General features: G+C 42.2%; 1 long non-coding RNA gene across 1 annotated transcript; it reads left to right on the forward strand.

Moving 5' to 3' along the window:
• Positions 1-1,000: 1,000 nt before the first annotated feature.
• On the forward strand, positions 1,001-22,140 carry LOC115477161. The gene is made up of 3 exons (XR_003943287.1): positions 1,001-1,084; positions 17,753-17,757; positions 22,130-22,140. It is a non-coding gene; the product is annotated as an uncharacterized LOC115477161 (long non-coding RNA).
• Positions 22,141-23,327: the final 1,187 nt, after the last annotated feature.

The following is a 23,327-nucleotide window of genomic DNA, read 5'->3' on the forward strand; positions in this document are numbered from 1 at the left end:
GACTATGTTACAGAACATTGCAGCTAGGATTCTACTTTATAAATCTAAATTTGATGATATTTCTCCATTGCTTAAAACATCACATTGACTTCCTATATTTGCTAGAATAGATTTTAAAATATGCTTTTTTCACAAAGTCATAAATGGTAACTCTCCTGGATATCTTAGTTCTTTAATTGCATTGGAAAGAAATCAACTTTCATGTAGATCAATTCATGAAAATAAACTTATGATACCTTCACCTTCTTCCTTAAAGTTAAAATCATCTGGAAAAATCATCTGCTGCCGTGTCTTAGAATGCATTGCCTACTGCCATCAGATTAGAACAACATCATCTGAGAATCAGACAAAATCTAAAAACTTGCCCCTTTGTTTACTAAGCTGTGCTAGCGGCTGCTGCACAGCAATGCCAACACAGCCTATTCAAAGTGAATGGACTATGTTGGCAGTAAAAATGGGAGGGGGGGGGGTTAAAAAAACTGATGGGTAATTTTAGTGTTATATAGTACTTCGGATTTTATTGTTTAGTTAGTTGGGGAACTGATTATTATGTAATTTTGTAATTTATGAATTGATTTGTTTGTAAACTGTTTAGAACTAATGATTAAGACAGTATACAAAAAAATTCTATGTTATGTTATAAGCAACAATGAGCGTCACTTCGATACAGATAACTAGTGATATTCTGCTGCTATCCATAGACTTAGGCTTATGTTACACTCGCACTTCATCCCAACACTCTCTGGATAGCATTGGGGTGGCCTGTAAAAATTTTCATTGTGACATTATGTATAGTGCTGCTGAAAATTCACAGATAAAGGATTTATCTATTTATCAGCCATCGCTAAACGTATAGGGGTAGATTCAATAAATGGCATTCAGTTATCTGATCTGTGCTAAGCTAGTATTCTGTAAAGGGTGCTCTGGCTTAGCGCGGATTTCGTGTCTAACTTTGGGTGCAAACATTTACACCTGCCAAAGGCTGGTGTTAAAATTCGCACCCAACTGATTGCAGTTAGGTGTGCAAATGTAGGTATTCTAAAACATCACGCCTAATTTCTGGGAATGCGCCTGACCTGCCCATGTCCCTCAAATGGAGTTGCATGCTAAGGAAATTTAGGCATGTATGTTATAGACTAGGGTGTAGAGCAGATCCACAACTAACTCCTAATTATGGCCAATTAAGTGCTTGTTAGCGCCAATTATTGATTGTTAGCACCTAATTGATCAATTAGAGGCCCTTTTACTAAGCCACATAAGTGTCTATGCACACCCAATGCACACCAAAATGGAGTTACAGCCCAACTACCACGTGGCTGTTGTTGTAATTTCATTTTGGACGCGCATCTGAAAAATATTTTTTATTTTTGGGCGCGCATAATGGATGCGCACCAAGTGACATTTAGCACGCATAGGTCATTACCGCACGGTTACTGCATGAGTCTTTACTGCTAGGTCAATGGCTGGTGGTAAGGTCTCAGACCCAAAATGGACTTGTGGCAATTTTGATTTTGCTGCACATCCATTTTCGGCAAAAAAAAGGCCTTTTTTACAGGCGCGCTAAAAAATAGATCGGTGCGTGCCCAAAACCCTTGCCTACACTACCACAAGTCATTTTTCAGCACACAATAGTAAAAGGACCCTTTTGTTTATGTACAGATCTGGGATCAGTGCCCAAATTTGGACACCCAAATTTGGTCAACCTATACAGAACTCGGTGGTTAATCCATTTTGAATAGCAGCCTATAGTGTTAAACTCTCAACTCCATAAATCTAATTAAAAGGGTCACCAATTTTATTAGCGGAGTTAATTGCAATATGCTGTCCTCAAGCAACCCAGCATTGTAATACTTCACAAGCACTAGGATCACAGCTGTCCACGAATGCACAATCTTTCTACTTTCAGACCTTAGTGGTGATTTGTTTCACATGGTTAAAATTTACACCATGACCTGCCTGCCTCCTTATAGGTCTCTATGGCCAACTTTATTTTTAAGTTTTAAACTTGTTTTTGAAAAAAATTACTTTTACTTTAAAATCGTTTAGAATGAGCTAACTTTGATGTGAAGGACCGATGCCAACATGCACTGTGTTTCGCTATCCGCTGCTTCAGGGTGCGGTCCTCTACAAAAAGAAAAATAGTAATTAAGCAAGTTAAATCAAGCTTTTTCCACTTAAAACATTTTTTTAAATATGGTGTCCATCCATTTTTGCCCACCCGCCAGAGCCAATCACTCATACTTCCGTCACATTCTTTCATAAAAGCTCACAACATCAAGTGACTCTGCTGAAGCAATCCTAAGCTTTAGTGAAAGGGCCCCTAAGTTTCAAGAATCTTTTGAACAAGGTAGTCTTAACTAAAAAAAAAAAGAGTAATATTTCTATATTTCAACAGGATGATTATTCCATTCTAATGCAGCTTAGTATACATTTCAGTAGAGCAGCCATCTTTTTAGCTGAATGAAAATGCTAAGGAAAGGTGATCACCTGAATGTCAAGACCTTTTATGATTTAGAAAACTCTATAAAGGCAGCATATAACCAGGAGTTAATCCATTTAAAATTAAAAAAAATAAACATAATAATTTAAAAATTATCCTTGCTTGAACTGGTAGCCAATGTAATGTATATATCAATCGACAGGGCCCTTTTACAAAAGGGCGGTAGGGGTAGTGCTGGCTCGGCATGCGGTGATTCAGCCCTACTGTCAGGATCCTGGATGAGCCCGGCAATAGTTCCTTCTCCTGCCACATACCAATTCAGGCACTAGAAAATTTTTTTTTTAATTTTCTAGTACCGGTGCATACCCAGCGCTGATCAGTTACCACCAGAGCCCCTACTGCCTCCTAAATAGAAGGCGGTAAGGGCGCCCCCAGGAAAAGGCCATGCGGAAAGTGTCTCCAGATTTTTTACTATCAATCGAGACTTAAGATTGTTTTAACATCATCAACTTATGAGTTTTGTTTTTCACGTACATAAGACTCCTGATGTAGGCCACCAGGCCAAAAAACAACGTTGTGTCGAGTCATTTTAATGAAATATTAATATTGTTTGTTCTGAATTATAAAATTGTGTTGGTTCCAGTTCTTTGGTTAAGCCTGGTTTACATTCCCACTTTTGTTATTGTTTTCTGTTTCGTGGGATCTACTGAGTTCTCCACGCACGTGGATTCTCCTTAACTTACCGCATGGCCATTTCCTTTCTTAAAAGAAAAAAAAACTTTTACTGGTGGCAGTAAAAGGTGGCCTTGGTGTGTGGCAAACCCAAGTGACGGCGCCACCGCAGGGCCCCTTTTACCGCTGTTTGGTGAAAGGACCTCTGTATGTTCAATTAAGCCATGATTTTGCAGAAAGTCCTAGATAAGGAGTATTACATAAGTCCAAAATTCTGAAGTGCTCCCCCTGTAGGCAGGGTCTAAGTTGTTTTCATTTAAAGAAAACTTTCTTTATAGTAGAATTTACTTGGGTTCCATTGTTAAGGCTGAATCTGAAAGAACCCCCAAAATTTGACTGTGGTTTCCAGGGGAATACTAATACCCAAAACAGTAGGGTCCTCCTGAGGTTTAGGATTCAAATGAGTACCTAACCAGAGCAGCTTGATCTTGTCTGCATTTAAATTCAAGCGATGGGAGCGATAGGCTATAGCTGAACTGTACAAGTAACTGTGGGATAGAAAGAATAATAAATGTTTGAATAACCATTTTCAGATATTATGGTTTAAGTACCACCTGTATCACTATAAAGTACTAGCAAGTAACATCCACGGCCCTGTTTACTAAGCCACGCTGTAGGCACGCTAACTTTTTTAGTGCATGTTAAAAATTAGTGAGCGCTAATGATAGCGATACCCATTATATTCCTATGGGTGTCTCTGTCATTAGCACATGCTAAAACATTTGCACGTCTACAGTGCGACATAGTAAACAGGGCTCCCAATTTGCTGAGAATAAAAATAAAAGGAGGAAAAAGGACTTCAGCGGCTTAGGTCACATCTGAAATATAGCTTGGACAAATGACCCACAAAAACCTCCTATAAGATTAGTTTCATATTTATTTAGTATTTTAACGTTTTTATCACATTTTTTTTCAATATTAAAGTCCAAATTCAGTCATGTTCAAACGGGTACTTATCTGAAACAAAAACTGCTAAGTGGTATAAGGAGTATATCTTCTAAATGCATTACCAATGACATAACCATAAGCGTGCAGTCAGATAGAAACCTCTTAAGATAATTTGCTAACATGTTTTTCATGCTGCATGATAATAATGCTCCTGACAAATTCAGAATTGAAGTCTCGGCGGCCATTTTGAATCTCGCCGAGACCGTCAGGCAACATACAGGAGGACGGAGAGCAGCGCGCTGGGCAGGAAAGAGGGGGCTCTTTCCTGCCCCGACGTCACTAGACCACCAGAGAACATCGCGTGACGTGAGTAGGGGAGGGCGATCCCGAACTTGGACAAGACGCACCGGAGCACCTAGGTTTTAGAGGAGGGAAAAAGGAAAAAAAATTTTTTTTCCTATTTCCGTCCTCTAAAACCTAGGTGCGTCTTATGGTCCGGTGCGTCTTATAGTCCGAAAAATACGGTACTTGAAAAACTATTGGCATGGACATTTACACCTACTCTAGGACTTGCATAAATGTCCACACCTAGAGCGTAGGCACTTGTTATGCTACATATGCTAACATTTTTCTTTTGCAACTCTATTTATTAGTGAATAGAGCACATCATAACAGTGAACAGCACAATAGCATAACCTCTAAACAGCAGTCTAATACCCGAACACATCTTATATATGCATTCTATTCATTTTGCATGTATCCCCCTCTCCCCCATGTCTAGAGGACCTCCAGGAGTCAACTCCTAAAACCATTTTGTCACCCGCCCATGGCGGGAGCTACACATTCATGTGGACAGTTGGGACATAAATGCATTCCAGTGCTGTATTGTGGGAAGATCTGTGCTCACCAAGTGCTGTAATATAACGTTTTTCGATAAAATGAAAGCTAAAAGAAGAACCTTTCTTTGAAATTCCAGGATCCACTGTTTCTCAAGATCTACATCAAGTCTCAAAAGAATAGCCCTGTAGGACCACTCTGGTGAAACCTCCAAAACGCTCTCCAATTTTTTTTGAGTAATCCAGTGCCAAAACTCTAGACCACTGGGCATTCTAAAAAAAAGTGGTGTATTAAAGTGCCCCGAAAAGATTTACACTTTACACATTTGTCATCTTCCCAAAGTCTCTCATGAGCTTCCCCTTGTATCTAGTAATACTAAGATAGTCCAGCACACATTCAGAACCCTCTGCACATCATTAGCAGGTTGTTCTGTAACTTTCTGCATCAAAGTAATGGGATTTTTTTGAGGGTATGGAGCAGAGCTCAGTCCCCAGGCGTCCACTCAGTCTGGAACCATCACATGACCCCCCTCCCCCATGTTAGCATTTTATAAAGACAAGTAGGTACCTACTTGATGTGGAGGGGCAATTTCAATATGACATCTAAATCCAACTTTGGACGTTTTAAGCAAAACGTCCAAAAGTCCAGTGGCGAACATGGCCATTTTCAAACCTGAAAAACATCTATCTTTTTTTTTTTAATGGACATTTGCTAGACATTGTTATGCTCAGTGCATCTATCTTTTGAACCATTAAAAAAAAAGTCCAAGTACAAAATGCACAAAATCAAGCCTGTGGGATGTAGGAGGAACTAGCATTCTTAGCAGACTGGTCACACAAACATCCCAGCAGAGCAGTGGGGCATCCTTGGGGGCACTACAATGGATTTCACATAAAAGGTCCCAGGTACACATCTCACCGCTACCACCTTATATTGTATGGTGAACCCTCCAAAACCTACTAAAAACCTACAGTACCCAACTGTACACCACTACAATAGCCCTTATGACCGCAGTTGTCACCTATATGTAGATACAGTAGTTTTTTGTGAGTTTTGGAGGGCTCACACTTTCCACCACAAGTGCGCTAGTTAGAGTGGGATATGGGCCTGGGCTCCCTTTCTCTACAGTGCACTGCACCAACCACTAATCTACTCCAGGGACCTGCTTGCTGCTCTAATAGGACTGGCCATAATATCTGAAGCTGTCATAGAGGCTGGTATATACTGTTTCTTTCATATCTTTGGGGGGTGGTAGGGGGTCATGCCTTAATCCCTCAAGTGGTCATCTGGTCATTTCAAGCACCTCTTGTGACTTAGTTGTGATAAAACAGGTCTGTACCAGTAATAGAGAAGCCTCTTTCTTCAGGCTTCTGTTGGCAGGCACAGGCAGAAGGCTGGATTGACCTCTTGTTCTTGTGTGCCAGGTTATCATGTTAACTCTGCTCTGCCAGCACGTCCCGCCTCCCATGTGAAGTACTTCCTAATTCTGCATAGGTGTGAGGGGACGAAGCAGGAAGAAGGACCTGTGGCCAACAGAGGAGAGTTAGCACGATAACCTGGCACATAGGAGCAGGACACAGACCGAGTGAGCAGTAAGCTACTGACTGGTGGAGGCCTGCAGGGGGAGGGTCCGGGGGTCCTCAAGATTGTTTGCCCCAGGCCTGGCTTTGTCTCTTGTAGACTCTGATCTAGACCAAAACATCTAAATTGTAGTCCTGAATGTTTTTGTTTGTTCCATTATGGTAAAAAAACGTCCAAGTGTTAGGAACGCCATAATGCAGGGTCTAACACCCCCCCCCCCCCCCACACACACACACCAACACACCTGCTTGTGATTTGGATGTACTGCTGATGAACTGAATAGAAAAATGTCTTTAAAACGGGTTTCGAAAATAGCGATTTGGAAATTTGGCAAATAAAACATTCAAAGGCTGCTTTGTGACGCTTTTTGGACTTTTTCTGCTTTGAAAATGAGCCCCATTATAAACTAGTCTTAGCACAGGTGCTTTAAAGGGCACTTTAACTAAGTGCCCTCTTATAAAAATTACCTTACTTCACTGGATTGTGTGTTTCTCCTTCCTCCAGTCACAGACTTTACTACTTCTCCTCCCGCTCCCAATCCCCTTGCACTCTCCCCTGTCTCTGGCTCCTCCCCCTTCCATTGCACTCTCCCTGTCCCTTCTCCCTTACTCCCTCTTTCATTCTCCATCTCTCACACTTCTCCAGCTTCCCTTCCCCCAAGCATCCTTTTGTCCATGCCATGTTCCATTGGTTTACACCATGAGGTTTGAGCTCCCAGCAGCATAAACAACTGCATTCTCATAGCTTTGGTAATGGCAGGCCCTACCTTCTTGCTCCACAGGTTTTGGGCTCCCTATGGCAATGACAGCTACATTCTTCTTCTTCTTCCTCTACGTTACGCATTGGTCTGTTTGCAAATGTGCAAACAAACCTTTGTATATGGATGGGCAGACAAACCCTCTTAATAAATGCTATCAATCAACAAAAGACACCTAAAGAAAACTGTTCAGGATGAATTCTGCAAAAAAAAAAAAAAAGTATGAATTATTGCAAATATAAGATAATTAAGATTCTGTAAAATTTGGGGGCCTGAGATTTACATACAAAATGATTGTCAGTGACTATTCTGTCTCATCAGTGATTAAATGATCATCTACACCCAAGAATGACATGCCACTTTGTTGCATAAAAACATGGAGAGAGAGATATATTTAAAACTTGTATAATACATTTTTTGTTTCTCCTGTTGCCCTTGGCAGGAAGCCTGGTGCACAGCATTTCTTTCAGGTTGTGGAAACATTAATTATTTTTGGGAACACAATGAAAGGTGCAAGCTTAACATGTAACCACATGAAGAAGCCAAAGGTTCAGAATTTCTGAACAGCTGATATTAAACGTGGCTACTGGTTTTAAAGAGAATGCCAACTCAGTTCAAGGATTATTTCAAATTAAGGGGTTCTTTTACTAAGCTGCAGTAAAAAAAAAAAAAAAAGGCAATAGCACACCCTTATGCGAGTCTCCCGTGAGCTAAGATCATTTTTACCACTGCTGGAAAATGTCCAATTTTCCAAATTAAGGGCCATGCACTAATGTTGCTATTAGGACATGGCCATCACCAAAAATTAGTGAGTGAGCACCTATTCTGTAGGCAGAAAGGGCTCACACACTAATCACAAATGGGCAGCAGTAATCATCAGTTTGCTTTGATATAACAGCTAAAGTGGAGGGCAGCCACTCAAAACTCAAAGTCCTGGATTGCAAACATGCTGGCTTTATTAAAATGGGGGAATATCTGAAGAAAGAGCTGATGGGCTGGGAGGTCATACAAGAAGTGGAAAGATAGTGGTCCAGGCAGAAAGGAGCTATAAATATAGCTACTAACCTTTATGTAACGAGAGTAAATAAAAACAAGAGAAAAAGGAAACAGATATGGTTCTCTAAGCAAGTGGCTGAGAAAATAAAGGCTAAAGAGTTGGTGTTCATGAAATATAGAAAATCTCAAGAAGAAGAACACAGAGAGGAATACCGGATGAACCTGAAAGAATCCGAGAGAGATATACGTCTGGTGAAGGCGACATTGCCAAAGGGTTAGAAGGTAAGGATTTCCTTTTTGCGGATAATACCAAGATTTGTGGACACCCTGGAGGGAGTGGAAAATAAAAAAAGGATCTGCGAAAGTTAGAAGAATGGTCTTATGTTTGGCAATTAAAATTCAATGCAAAGAAGTGCATAGAGATGCACTTAGGGAATAGAAATCCAAGGGAGACGTATGTGTTAGGCGGTGAGAGGCTGATATGCGCAGACAGGAAGAGGGACCTTGGGGTGATAGTATCTGAGGATCTGAAGGTGATAAAACAGTGTGGCAAGGCTGTGGCCGTAGCCAGGAGGATGCTAGGCTGTATAGAGAGAAGTGTAACCAGCAGAAGAAATGTGGTGTTGATGCCCCTGTACAAGTCATTGGTGAGGCTCCACCTGGAGTATTGTGTTCAGTTTTGGAGGCCATATCTTGCTAAAGATGTAAAAAGACTTGAAGCAGTCTAGAGGAAGGCAACAAAAATGATATGGGGCTTGTACCAAAAGACATATGATAAGAGACTTTAAGACCTGACTATGTATACCTAGAGGAAAGAATGACAGGGGAGATATGACACAGAAGTTTAAATACTTGAAAGGCATTAATATAGGAACAAATATTTTCCAGAGAAGGGAAACTGGGAGTAATGTCAGAAAATTCTTTTTCATGGAGAAGGTGGTTATTAAGATGGACTTGGGGAAAATCCCACTGCTTATTTCTAGGATAAGCAGCATAAAATGTATTGTACTGTTTTGTGATTTTGCCAGGTACTTGTAACCTGGATTGGCCACTGTTTAAAACAGGATGCTGGTCTTCATAGGAGCCAATTTTTCAAAATTATTGGGGGTGCTAAGCCCAATGGAAATAATCCCTCCCTGGACACATACAAGGAATTTTTCCAATATTGGGGGTGCTCAAGCACCCACAGCACCCACAGAGTCAGCTCCAATGCTGGTCTTGATGGATCTTTGGTCTGTTCCACTATGGCAACGATTATGTTCTTATGTTGCCTGGAATGCCCTCCTGAGGGAAGTGGTGGAGAAAAAAAACTGTGGTGGAATTTAAAAAGGTGTGGGATGAACACAAAGAATCTCTAATTAGAAAAAGAATGGTATAAAAAAAGGTTGCATACATGTCTGCATGTCAAGTTGTGCTTAGATGGCAACTTTGGCTGTATCAACTAAGGCCGGTGCTGGGCTGGTTTGTACGGTCTGAGTCCCACATATAGCAATTCAATTTAGGTTGGGCTGCAGAGAGCTTCGATGGAAACTCCAATAATTTGGAACATGAGGACAGTTCCGGCCAGACTTTTACTGTCTGTGTCCCGCAAATGACAAGACGGATTTGGATAGGCTAGAGTGGGCTTTGACGGTAACTCCAATAGTTAGAACATAAGGACAGAGCCGTACAGACTTCTACAGTCTATGGCACAGAAACAGCAAAGAGAGACCATGGTCAAGTATATAATATCACGTTCATTGTTGTTTTAACTTTGAATTTAGAATGAATATGACTGTTGGGCAGACTGGATGGACCATTCAGGTCTTTATCTGCCGTCACTTACTATGTTACTATCAGGCTTATTTTCGAAAGTTTCATCTTTTTGTAGTATTTTTTCCAACCCATCAAAACTGAGTGCATCCTACATTTTGCCAGTAGGGTACCATCCTTTATGAATGCCATATAAATAATATGAATAAAAGAGTCTCTGTGATTCACATTATTTATATGGACCAAGCAATAAATTTTGACTTTTTATACATCATCTAAAGACCATTTCTTCGTGTCATCTTCGCTGTGTTCTTTGTGGTTTGGAGTTTGCGGAGACTGTGTTCTTCTGTGTTTACATCGGCCTATACCTTATTGCTTGCAGGAAGACAGGGGATGGACTTGGGTCAGATTAGAAGCCTTGTAGGTAAAACTGCTCCCACTGTTCTCACTGGTATTCATAAAGGATGGTACCCTACTGGCAAAATGTAGGATGCACTCTTTCCTAGACTCAGTTTTGATGGGTTGGAAAAAAATACTATAAAAAGATGAAACTTTTGTGTGTATATCTCTCTGTGTACCCCTCTCTTGGCACAGGAGTGTATTAGGGATATGGGGAAGAGAAACATCTGGACAAGTTGAACAGTGAAGCATGGCTCCCTCTCATTTTCATCCTTGTGTGAGGATGGGGTCTTGATCTAAAAAACACAAGTAGGGACTCTGTGGAATGCCTATTACTTGGTTTCAAAATCTACAAATAAACTATTTCTATCCAGAGCACCTCTCCAGACAAAACTGCTGCTATTTTGACTTACTAGGCTGCTATAGTACTGACATTTTGAATCAGCTACTTTCTTATTTTTGGGGGGTGGGTGGGGAGGGAACCAACTAAAGTTAAAATCATATTCCAAACAGACAAACCAAACCTTAACCTCTAACCAGAATAATGATTAGCTAATTGGCTTATCAGCTAATTACCCTACTTGCACTACAGGCCAGTGAGTATTTGGATCTTTATTTTTCTTGACTTTTCAAACCTTAGCACAAGGCACAGTTATAGCATGTATACATTTAGCCAGCTTGAAAAGAGGTGTTTAGGTCGGAGGAGTAAAAGAGAATGCCTTTATTTGATTATCAAATGTAGGTGTGCTATGTTCCCCTCTCAGCTAGATGCTTGTGCTGAATGGGAAGGGAACGGGAATGTGAGTGTACAGCAGGCAGTATTGCGGATAGAAAGATGAATGGCAGGGAAAATATAGACCAGGGGTGTTCAACCTCGGCCCTTGTCCAGTTGGGTTTTCAGGATTTCCACAATGAATATGCATGAGATCTATTTGCTTACAATGGAGGCAGTGCATGCATACAGATCTCACGCATATTAATTGAACCACTTCCCTAACCTCGAGAACTGACAGGTCTAGATAGGTAAAAACTATGTACTGGGCAGCCATCTGCCACCTTACCCTCCCCCTCAAACTGATGAAAGAGGGTGCTTAGATGACAGTTACAAGGGTCATGGCAGGACCCCAGTTGGCTGGTCAAACCTTTTTGTGGCTACATGTCAGGTCACATAAGGCCACCAGAGAAGCCAATTTGCTGACATGTGTACTCAGTTTGGACTTTTCCAGCAGGCAAATCTTCTGTGTCTGGTCAGGTAATTTTATAACTGCCTGTATTAGGAAAAATGTGTGGAGATTGCTAGATTTTCAAACTAATTCTCCTGTTTACAAAGCCGCTCTAGCGGCTGCCGATGTGGTAATGCTGATAAAGCCAAGTGGCTTTGTAAAGAGGGGAGAAAGTACACACTTAACTTTTACTTTGAAAATTACCCCAAGTACACTATACACACACATTTTCTCAGGAATAAATGTGCACATCATTTTGAAAAATCAAAAGCATTCACAAAAGTGTAAACCCCCCCCTGCCTCACCCCCCCCCCCCCCCCCCCCCCAGGAAGACCCTAGATGTATACTTTTACCTGCATATTGCGTGAGCTTTGGGCAATTTTGTAATTTGCCTTTGAGAATTACCTTTATTGAAGTTTTGAACTGAGCCTAATCTTTTATTCTCATATGTCTCCTGAAATAACAAAAATAAAATATAACATTATTGCAAACTAACATTTAGCTCCAACTGTCTAAACTGGTTCCTCCTAGAGATCAATGTTCACATTCTCTACAACATCAATGCAAAGCATGGTCTGAAAGTATTTGCATTTATGCTATTCAAAATGTAGTGCTATAAGATATAACGTATCAAAGAACCGAAGAATACAAATAGCTATTTGCATCTAAAATATAAACAAAACTAGAATAAATATAGTTAGATTAAGCATCGCTAGACACAATAAGCATTGTGAGGTTTCCATTTACTTTTCAGGGTGAAACTAGATATTTATTTATTTAGATTTTGCTCACACCTTTTTCAGTAGTAGCTCAAGGTGAGTTACATTCAGGTACACTGGATAAGCCTCTATCTTTTTTAAAGATCATGAAAAATAGACAATTTTTTTCTGTAGCAACAAGAAAATGTTAATATTACCTTGTCTGCAATGTCCTTTTTCTGGGCATTAGCTTCAAACATTCCAGAAAATTACAACTTATCCAAAACACTGCTGCAAGATTGAGTTTCAAACGTAGGTAAATATAGCAGTGTTTCTCAAGTTTAATAAAGTTACACTGGCTTCCTATTTGGGATAGGATTAACTTTAAAGTGGCATGTCTGCTTTTTCAGATAAGATATGGATTTACTTCTGAACTAACACTGTCAGTTTCCTTGTTTGTTTTTGAAATTTGTCATTGCTAACAGAACTGCTGTTGCGTGTTTAAACCATTAGACTCTTCTAAGGTCTTTTTCAAGACTCCTGAGGCAGGCCTTTGGCCGAAACACAGATCTGTGTTGAGTCTGTAATAAATGTTTCATATGTGATCCAGCTGTCCCAGTCTCTGGAATTATTGGTCCATTTTCCACTTTCCTTTTTACTTAATTGATTCTGTGGGATTTAGTTGTCCATCCACCTAGGTGGATTTTCCCTCCCTGTTTACTTCTGAACTAACACTGTCAGTTTCCTTGTTTATTTTTTTTTTTCATCCAAATTGCGAGATCAATTAACTCTACAACCGCCTTGTTTTAAAAACATTAGATTTTTAAGGATTGCTAACACTACTTCTGCTTTTATTTATTTTTTATTTTTGTTATATTTGTACCCCACGCTTTCCCACTCATGGCAGGCTCAATGCGGCTTACATGGGGCAATGGAGGGTTAAGTGACTTGCCCAGAGTCACAAGGAGTTGCCTGTGCTTGAAGTGGGAATTGAACTCAGTTCCTCAGGACCAAAGTCCACCACCCTAACCACTAGGCCACTCCTAGGAGGTAATGTCCTATTGTGGATTAAGAACTGATTAAAAGATATAAAACAAAGTAGGGTTAAATGATCAGTATTCTCAATGGAGAAGGGTAGATAGTGGGGTTCCCCAAGGGTCTGTGCTGGGACTGCTGCTTTTTAACATTTATAAATTATCTAGAAATGGGAATAACTAGTGAGATAATTAAACTTGCTGATGATACAAACAAAGTTAGTCAAAGTTGTTAAATCACAAGAGGATAGTGAAAAATTGCAAGAGGACCTTACGAGACTGGAAGAGTGGGCATCCCAATGGTAAATGACGTTTAATGTGAGCAAATGCAAAGTGATGCACGTGGGAAAGAGAAACCCAAACTATAGCTACGTGATGCAAGATTCCAAATTAGGAGTCACCACCCAGGAAAAGGATCTAGATGTTATCGTTCATGATATGTTGAAATCCTCTGCTTAATATGCAGCGGCAGCTAAGAAAGCAAACAGAATTTAGGAATTATTAGGAAAGGAATGGAAAACAAAAATGAGAACGTCATAATGTCTGTGTATCACTCCATGGTGCGACCACACCTTGAATATTGTGTACAATTCTGGTCACCATATCTCATATAGCGGACTTAGAAAAGGTACAGAGAAAGGTGACAAAAATAATAAAGGGGATGGGACAACTTCTCCATGAGGAAAGGCTAAAGTGGGGAACAGCTGAGGGGAGATATGATGGAGGTCTATACAATACTGAGTGGAGTGGAATGGGTAGATGTGAATCGCTTGTTTACCCTTTCCAAAACTACTAGGATTAGGTGGCATGCAGTGAAGCTACTAAGTAGTAAATTTAAAACAAACCAGAGAAAATATTTCTTCACTCAACATGCTAATTAAGCTCTAGAATTCATTGCCAGAAAATGTGGTAAAAGCAGTTAGCTTAGCAGAGTTTAATAAAGGTTTGGATAATTGCCTAAAAGGAATGTCCATAAGCCATTATTAAGATGGGGAAAATCCACTGCTTATTTCTAGGATAAGCAGCATAAAATCTGTTTTACTCTTTTGGGATCTTGCCAGGTACTTGTGACCTGGATTGGCCACTGTCCCAGTATGGCAACACTTATATTACGTTATATTATATTGCGACCGCACCTTGAGTATTGTGTTCAATTCTGGTCGCTGCATCTCAAGAAAGACATAGTAGAATTGGAAAAGGTGCAGCGAAGGGCGACTAAAATGATAGCAGGGATGGGACGACTTCCCTATGAAGAAAGACTAAGGAGGCTAGGGCTTTTCAGCTTGGAGAAGAGACGGCTGAGGGGAGACATGATAGAGGTATATAAAATAATGAGTGGAGTGGAACAGGTGGATGTGAAGCGTCTGTTCACGCTTTCCAAAAATACTAGGACTAGGGGGCATGCGATGAAACTACAGTGTAGTAAATTTAAAACAAATAGGAGAAACCTTTTCTTCACCCAACGTGTAATTAAACTCTGGAATTCATTGCCAGAAAATGTGGTGAAGGCGGTTAGCTTAGCAGAGTTTAAAAAGGGGTTGGACGGTTTCCTAAAGGACAAGTCCATAAACCGCTTCTAAACAGACTTGGAAAAATCCAAAATCCCAGGAATAACATGTATAGAATGTTTGTACATTTGGGAAGCTTGCCAGGTGCCCTTGGCCTGGATTGGTCGCTGTCATGGACAAGATGCTGGGCTCGATGGACCCTTGGTCTTTTCCCAGTATGGCATTACTTATGTACTTATGTACTTATGTTATACTAGCTGCAGAGTTTATATGCATTACATGAGGGTCAAGGTTCCATTAATTAAAACAAAAGCATAGAAGTACATACTGCAAGGGTTATTATCCTGCTTATTTTCGAAGGAGAAGGCCGGCCATCTTCTGACACAAATCGGGAGATGGCCAGCCTTCTCCTAAGGCCGGCCAAATCGGTATAATCGAAAGCCGATTTTGGCCGGCTTCAACTGCTTTCTGTTGCAGGGCCAGCCAAAGTGAAAGGAGGTGTGTTGGAAGTGTACCGAAGGCGGGACGGGGGCGTGGTTAAGAGATGGCCAGCCTCGGCCGATAATGGGAAAAAAGAAGGCTGGCTCTGACGAGCATTTGGCAACTTTACTTGGTTCTTTTTTGTTCACGACCAAGCCTCAAAAATGTATGGCAGTTCAACTTTGGAATTCTTTTTCCAAATTTATTAAATGAGAGAAATTATTTAATTTTTCTAAAAAAAGGTTAAGACATTACTGTTTCGTAAGAATAGGTTTTTTTCACAAAGGCGCACTAGCGATTTTAGCGGTTGCTAAAAATTAGCATGCACTAAATGCTAAGATGCCCATTATATTCCTATGGGTGTCTTAGCATTTAGCTCATGCTAATTTTTAGCCTTTGTAAAAGGCCCCCAATGTTAGCAATTAGACTGATGAGAATGATAATTTTTGTTTGATTTTATACAGATTTATGCTTGATTAATGTATTTTTTGTGATCTGAACTACTGTACACCGAATTGAACCCTGAAAAGGGGAAACGGCAGTCTATAAGAATGATTTTGATTTGATAGAAATGATTTAAGTTGGTTTCTAGTTGAATATATACAGTGCAATCCACTTAAGTGCAAGGGTGTGGGACCAAAGAAATGCATGCAGTTAACCGGAGCGTGCACTTAACCATTGTGACCCAAAGAAGCTTGACATCTGATCAACATATGTACAGTACTGCTTATTATACGTACAGTATACAGTCTCCGTTAACTGATATTAGGCTTACTTGAAGTAATCAGTTATAGTCCTCTGTACACTAATGGGTCTGTGAGTTCCATAGACTACGTCTGCCAGATGGTAAAACCTGTCATAGCACTGACATCCAGTGGCCTCCAGATAGGCCCGCAGGGTGCTGAGACTCTCCAGTGCTCTTGCAAAAGTGACAGGTGGAGGTTGTTGAATTTCGTCAGCATGTGCCTCGCTGCTCATTTCATCCTCTGTTTCATTATCAGCCGTTGTTATATGCGTGTAGGCGCATATCTCCACATCAGTGCTGCCGTCAGCTGTTTGTAGATCATAATCAACAGCTACATAGCGATGAAACTTCTCTTCAGTAACACCGGCTGGGATGCCAATAACCTGTTTATCTGACACGTTTGCAACAGCTGCATCTGTTTCGTCCCTCTCCGCATCCTTAACAAAGCTTGCCCGCTTGTAGCAGTTCACAATGGTTGCCTGTGTAATATGATTCCAGGCTTCTTTCTGCATATGTAGGGAATCCAGCCAGTTCAACAGCACATTTATCCTTCCGGCCTGGTCATCCATAATGCTCATCAGACGACGTAGCACAACAGCCTGATAATGTTGTTTGAAATTGGCTATTATGCCCTGATCCATAGGTTGGATCAGAGAGGTAGTGTTTGGTGGCAGGAAGACCACCTTGACATTAGACAGCCTGACATCATCCCTGTGTGCAGCACAATTAGCACAAAGGAACAAAATCTGACGTCTTTGTGCCCGCATTCTAGTGTCTAACTTCTTACATAAGAACATAAGAACCGCCATACTGGGAAAAGACCAAGGGTGCATCAAGCCCAGCATCCTGTCTCTGACAGCGGCCAATCCAGGCTTCAAGAACCCGACAAAACCCATTAAAAAATTTTTAATTCATTTTTAATAATGTTCAATGGACTTTTCCCTCAGGAATCTGTCCAAACCCCCTTTAAACTCCGTAAGGCCAGCTGCTGTCACTACATTTTCCGGCAACGAGTTCCAGAGTCCAACTACACGCTGAGTAAAGAAAAACTTTCTCCTGTTTTAAATCTGCCATATTCTAGCTTCATCTTGTGACCCCTGGTTCTATTGTTCTTTAGCCACTGCTTCCAAATTTCCCCAGTCATCCATGAATTTGCGTAAGCCTTGTATGACACTGGAAGTTGCTTAACTTTCTTTTTTTTTTTTTTACTGTTTATTTTGTGGTTTTCCCATACAATACAGAAGCACAACTTATTCACTTCTCATACTTGTTACAACCATAGGTATTCCATTTGTTTTGTTTTTTTTAACAGCTTTAACATTCAACCAAATAACTGACTCATATACCCTTTTCCCAACCTATGTCCCTTATCCTCCCTCCCTCTTCCCCTATTTTATCATACATACAAGTAGGTTAGACAGAGTCTTTGTGGTGAAGATCTCTCTGTTCAAAAATGTTCCACACTTTATGATAGTGAGTGAGAGTGCCTTTTCGAATGATAGCAGTCTTACATTGTCCAATCTTTCCAGCACTTTCTGCAAACCCGGCAGTTTTGGTTTCTTCCATGCAGTTGCTATAGTTATCTTGCTGGCCACAAACAAGTGCGTGGCAAATTGGTGAGCGGCGCCCGTAACACCTTTAGGCTTAAAATGTAGCAGGCAACAATCTGGGTTTACTGGAAGGCCACGTCTGCTAGTTTATTCAGAAAGGATATTATTGCATTCCAGAACTTTCGTACTTCCTCACATGTCCACCATATATGAACCATGTCTCCTAGGGCCCCGCATTCCCTCCAGCAAAGCCCTGACCCCGTTTTGTACATCTGCACCAAACGGGTAGGGGTATAGTACCAAATATACAAGATCTTGTGTCCATTTTCCACTAAGGCACTAGATATGGAAACCCATAACAAAGATTTAAATGCACGACCCCATTGCTCGGGAGTGTAGGTTACCCCCATTGCTGCCTCCCACTTCGCTGTGTAATACTGAGGCAGTGGGCAAAGAAAGTGTTAACTCTGATATATAAGAAATGATATTAAAAGCTTGAAGTTAGAATTCTAACTTTTTACTTTGCAACTAAAGTGAAGGTATGCCAGATGGTTCATATTATCTCAATGTCTGGCTTGGCTGAGCCAAAGGTTAAAAAGGTCAGAGAAAGGAATTTCTTTCACCCTTGTGAATAATGAATGCTAGCTCAACATTTGTATACTGTTAGACATATTGTAGTTTAAGAATAGGCTGAAATACTATTTAGAAGTGCTTAATATGTAGATATTCCTGATATTTAGAATATGTCTTATAAGAAATACTGATTCTGTGTATTCTGTGTAGTTAATAGGTAGGAAACCTTTTTAAATTCTGTATCAATTCTTTGTCTGATGTTTCTAAGCAAAGACTGTAGTGAAGAGGCCAACATGTGGTTTGACTTAGCCATAGTTCTGGCTGGTTCAATGTATAAGCTGATAGGTGAAAAAGGTCAGAAAAAGTCTTGATTAATTATAGCTAAGTGTAGGACTGGCCTCCTGAAAGTAATAACAGACCATAGCCGTATGCTATTAAGTAAGATTGACTTTTGACCTCTTTAATGAATGCCAGAGTTTAGTTAGCAGTTAGTATGAACCAGACTAGGAATATGAGAATAACCAATCTCACTAGGGCCTCTTGGTCTCTAAGGGAACCCAGTTTAAGCTATAGATGAGACATTAATCATAAGGAAAATATAAGAGTTCTGGAGACCAAATGTCTGGCTTAAGGGGCCCCAGGTTAGAGGTCAGTTTGAGGAATACCAAACCTATGTAACTGATATTTCAAAAGTAATGATTGGTTGAGGCAAAGTGACCAATCTATTCCTTAACCAATTGGAGAGTAAGGGGGGGGCAAGGCTAGGAAGGGGATAGAACAGTATTTAAGTAGGAGCAGAAGCAGTTTACGTCAGAAGGAGCTCAGAAGAAAGAGAAGGACAGAAGGAACAGACAGAAGAAGGAGAAGACAGCATAAGAAGAGAGCTGAGAGAAAGACACAAAGAGAAGAAGAGACTTAATGCTGATGTCCTGCTTTGTTTGCTGGCAAATAAAGAAGATTTCTTTCTCATTCTGGTGTGTGCTGTCTGACTCCTGAAGTATCACAAATTCCTATCTCAATTCCTGCAACAATTCTTGGTGGCAGCGGTGGGATGAATCCTGCATTAATCCCAGCACCCAACTGACTGGAGAACATTCGCCGGGTATGTATTCTGTATTTTGTATTGTAATTCTAGCTAGAAAATTGTAAATCAGCCCCTCAAACAAATTGAGGAAGGAGAGCCTGATCAACTCTCAGCGAAGGCCCTAGTACCTTCTAGTCGCGGGGACTAGAAGCGAAAACGCTTGAGCTTATCTGTATTTGAGAAATCTGAAATTGTTGGGTGGGATTTTCTGTATGGAATGTGTGATGCGTGAATGATTATTGAGTGCGGACTTCTTATAGCTGCATTTCCAATTAACGCGAGTTCAATTGGTCAGCAACGGAAGGAAGCGATTGCTGTCTGTCTACCTAGTGTCTCGAGAGTGCAGACCCCTTACTGCACTTTCAAAAAAATTCCCTCCCTTTTTGTGTGTTGTAACTGTAAGCATTATGGGTGGGACATCATCTAGACAAATTGCTACTCCCCTAGATTGTATGCTTAAGAACTTCAAGAAAGGATTTTTAATTAATGACTATGGACAGACTTTAAGCTCAAGTACTCTAAGAACCTTGTGTGAAGTTGAGTGGCCACCTATGGGAGTGGGGTGGCCCCCTAGTGGCAGCTTAGATATTGAAGTAATCCGGAAGGTCTACAGCATAGTTGTAGGAGAACCAGAATATTCTGAACAACTCCCTTATATAGATTCCTGGGACAGCCTTGTGACTGACCCTCCCTCGTGGTTGAAAACTTATATGGGATCCCCAGTAAAATTCATGTTAGGTCGTGTTCAAAGAAAGATTAGAAAATCTAAACTAGAAGAGGGAAAGAGCCCTAGGAAGCCTACCACCCAATCGGTGGCTTCCGCCCCTACCCTGTCTGAGAAACCCATACTCTCTGATGACCCCTCAGACCTTGAGCCACCACCTTATGGCCCATTGTTGGGGTTCCGTGCCACCCCCAGAGATCCACGCCGTCCAGCCCAAGCTTCTCCAGCACAGGCTTCTCCGGATAGTTCTTCCCCTCCTGTGCCAAACCTGCCACACCCTAGGTTGGACTTTTCACCCAGTCTCTACCCTTCTGTGCCACATCCTCTCCTGTTAACTTCTGAAGACCCGTTTTGGGTTCCACTCCCTGACTCCTCAACTCCTGACAGCCCAGCCTCTCCTTCTAATACCCCTACCCACTCATTAGGGGCCCGGCATCCCTTTCAATGGACTGACTCACCTGTGACCACCTCTCAGTCTATGAGTACCCCTCCCCATCCCTCAGGGGTTCAACACACCTCCACTGAATGGGTTAGACCTGCTGCAATCACCTTTGAGCATGATAGGAGGGTAGCTCCTAGCTCTACCTCAGGTTCCATTCCCACCTCCTCGAGAGTTCTGCCCCTCCGCCAGGTAACTACCACTCGACCGGATCCTAATAATCAGGGTCAGGTTATACAGGCACAGGCCTATCAGTATGTACCCTTCACAACCACCGATCTCCTGAATTGGAAGACGCATTACCCCTCTTATACTGAAAAGCCTCAGGCAGTGGTGGACCTAGTGGCTAGCATTATGGCCACCCATAACCCAACCTGGACTGATTGTCAACAACTTCTCCTGACCCTCTTCACAACTGAGGAGAGGCGGAAGATTTTGCAAAATGCTGAGGCCATCACGCGAGAGCGTGTCCCCGGGGGGACACAGGACCCAGAGGGATGGGTTAGAGCTCGGTTTCCTCGCGCAGCTCCAGATTGGGATCCAAATGATGGGCAGCACTATGAACTGTTGTCTGGCTATTGCCGGGACTTACTGGAAGGTATGAGGAAAGGCATAAAGAGGCCCATTAATCTGGCAAAGGTCTCTGAAATTCTCCAAGGGGCAACTGAATCCCCTGGGGCCTTTCTAGAGCGACTAATTGAAGCCTACAGAACATACACCCCATTTGACCCTGAAGCCCAAGAAAACCAGAGAATGGTGAATAGTGCATTGGTGGCCCAGAGTATGCCAGATATCCGGAAGAAGTTGCAGCGTCAGGAGGGATTCGCAGGGATGAATACCACCCAGCTAATTGAGATCGCAACCAAGGTTTTCATTAATAGAGATCAGGAGGTGCGCCGAGAGGCTGACCGGAAGATGCAGAAGAAGGCCGACCTTTTAGCGGCAGCCATTACTAATTCCACCCTTAACCGAGGTCGACCTCTAGCTAATGGGAAGCCAAAGTGGGACCCCGGACCACCAGCCAGGCCCCGAGATTCCTTCAATCAATCCCGGCCAAGGGGGGAGAATCCCAGACCAAGATTGGAGAGGGACCAGTGTGCCTACTGTAAGGAAAGAGGGCACTGGAAAGATGAATGCCCCCAGAGGCGCCAGGGACTGAGAAGGGGACCAGGAGATCGAGGAAGCCGAGGCCGAGTTCGAGAGGGAAGATATGAGCCTCCTGAATCTGACATCATCGGGATAGCCGAGATGGCAGAATGGGACGAATAGGACAGACCGGGTTCCTACAAACTGGGCTCCCAGGAACCTATGGTCAAGCTAACTATAGGGAGCCGCTCAATTCCATTCATGATTGATACAGGAGCTGAACATTCTGTTGTGACGGAGCGATTAGCGCCTGTGTCTGGAAAAACTGTCCGAGTGGTGGGTGCCACGGGGGTGCAGAACCGGAGGCCCTTCCTGACAACCCGTAGATGCCAATTAGGCTCACACATAGTCACTCATGAATTCTTGTATATGCCAGACTGTCCAATCCCTTTGTTAGGCCGAGACCTGCTGTCCAAGCTTAGGGCCCAAATTTCCTTTGACTCTGATGGCCAGACTTCAGTCTCCTTTCGGCCCCCGATATCCAGCCCTAAGGGTATATTGAGTTTCTGCTGCCCTCTTGAAGAAGAATGGCGGCTGCATCAGTCGCAGGGCCAAGTTGACCTACCCCTGGCAGATAGCTTTCAGGTCAGTGGGGTATGGGCAGAAGATAATCCCCCAGGGTTGGCCCGAAATATTCCTCCTGTCCATGTAGACTTACTTCCAAATGCCCGGCCAATCCATCTTCGCCAATACCCAATTCCCAGAAAGGCTCTGGAAGGGATTCAAGCACATTTGAATCGTCTGTTATCCCATGGAATTATTCGTCCTTGCCAGTCTCCATGGAATACGCCACTATTGCCAGTTCAGAAGCCAGGGACTGAGGACTACCGGCCAGTCCAAGACTTACGAGTGGTCAACAAATCCACTATCTCATTACACCCTGTAGTGCCTAATCCATATGTCCTGTTAGGATTGATACCTTCTGGAGCTACCCATTTCACGGCACTAGACCTAAAAGATGCCTTCTTTTGTATTCGGGTGGCCCCAGCCAGTCAATTGCTTTTTGCCTTTCAATGGGAAAACCCAGTAACAGGAAGGAAGCTTCAGTATACATGGACCCGCCTGCCACAGGGGTTCAAGAACTCCCCCACTATTTTTGGGACAGCCCTAGGGCAAGACCTTAAGACTTTTAAATCTGAGCCTTCCAGGCGAGTTTTACTCCAGTATGTAGATGACCTCCTGATTGCAGCAGTGACCCAGGAAGAGTGTTTTGAGGCTACTAGAGAATTGCTGGAGCTACTCTTGGATGCAGGCTATAAGGTCTCACGCTCAAAGGCCCAACTTTGTCAGTCAGAAGTGAAGTATCTGGGCTTTTGCATTTCCCAGGGAAGTCGGAGACTGGATGCTAGTAGGAAGCAAGCGGTAGCTGCAATTCCCCAACCCAAGTCCATAAGAGAAGTTAGGGAATTCCTGGGAGCAGCTGGATTCTGCAGAATTTGGATTCCAAATTTTGCATTGATGGCGAAACCCCTTTACCAAGCCACAAAGGGGGGTGAAAAGGAACCATTTGAATGGGGACCTACTGCTCAACAATCCTTCATTGCCATAAAGAAAGCCCTACTCCAAGCCCCTGCGTTAGGCCTTCCTGATGTGGAGAAACCTTTCTCATTGTATGTCCACGAGCGACAGGGGGTTGCTCTGGGTGTGCTGACCCAGATGATGGGATCCTGGCAGAGGCCTGTTGCATACCTGTCTAAACAGCTGGATGGAGTGGCTAAAGGATGGCCAGCCTGCATGAGGG

The sequence above is a fragment of the Microcaecilia unicolor genome, chromosome 9 (assembly GCF_901765095.1).
Source record: "Microcaecilia unicolor chromosome 9, aMicUni1.1, whole genome shotgun sequence".
Lineage (NCBI taxonomy): Eukaryota > Metazoa > Chordata > Amphibia > Gymnophiona > Siphonopidae > Microcaecilia > Microcaecilia unicolor.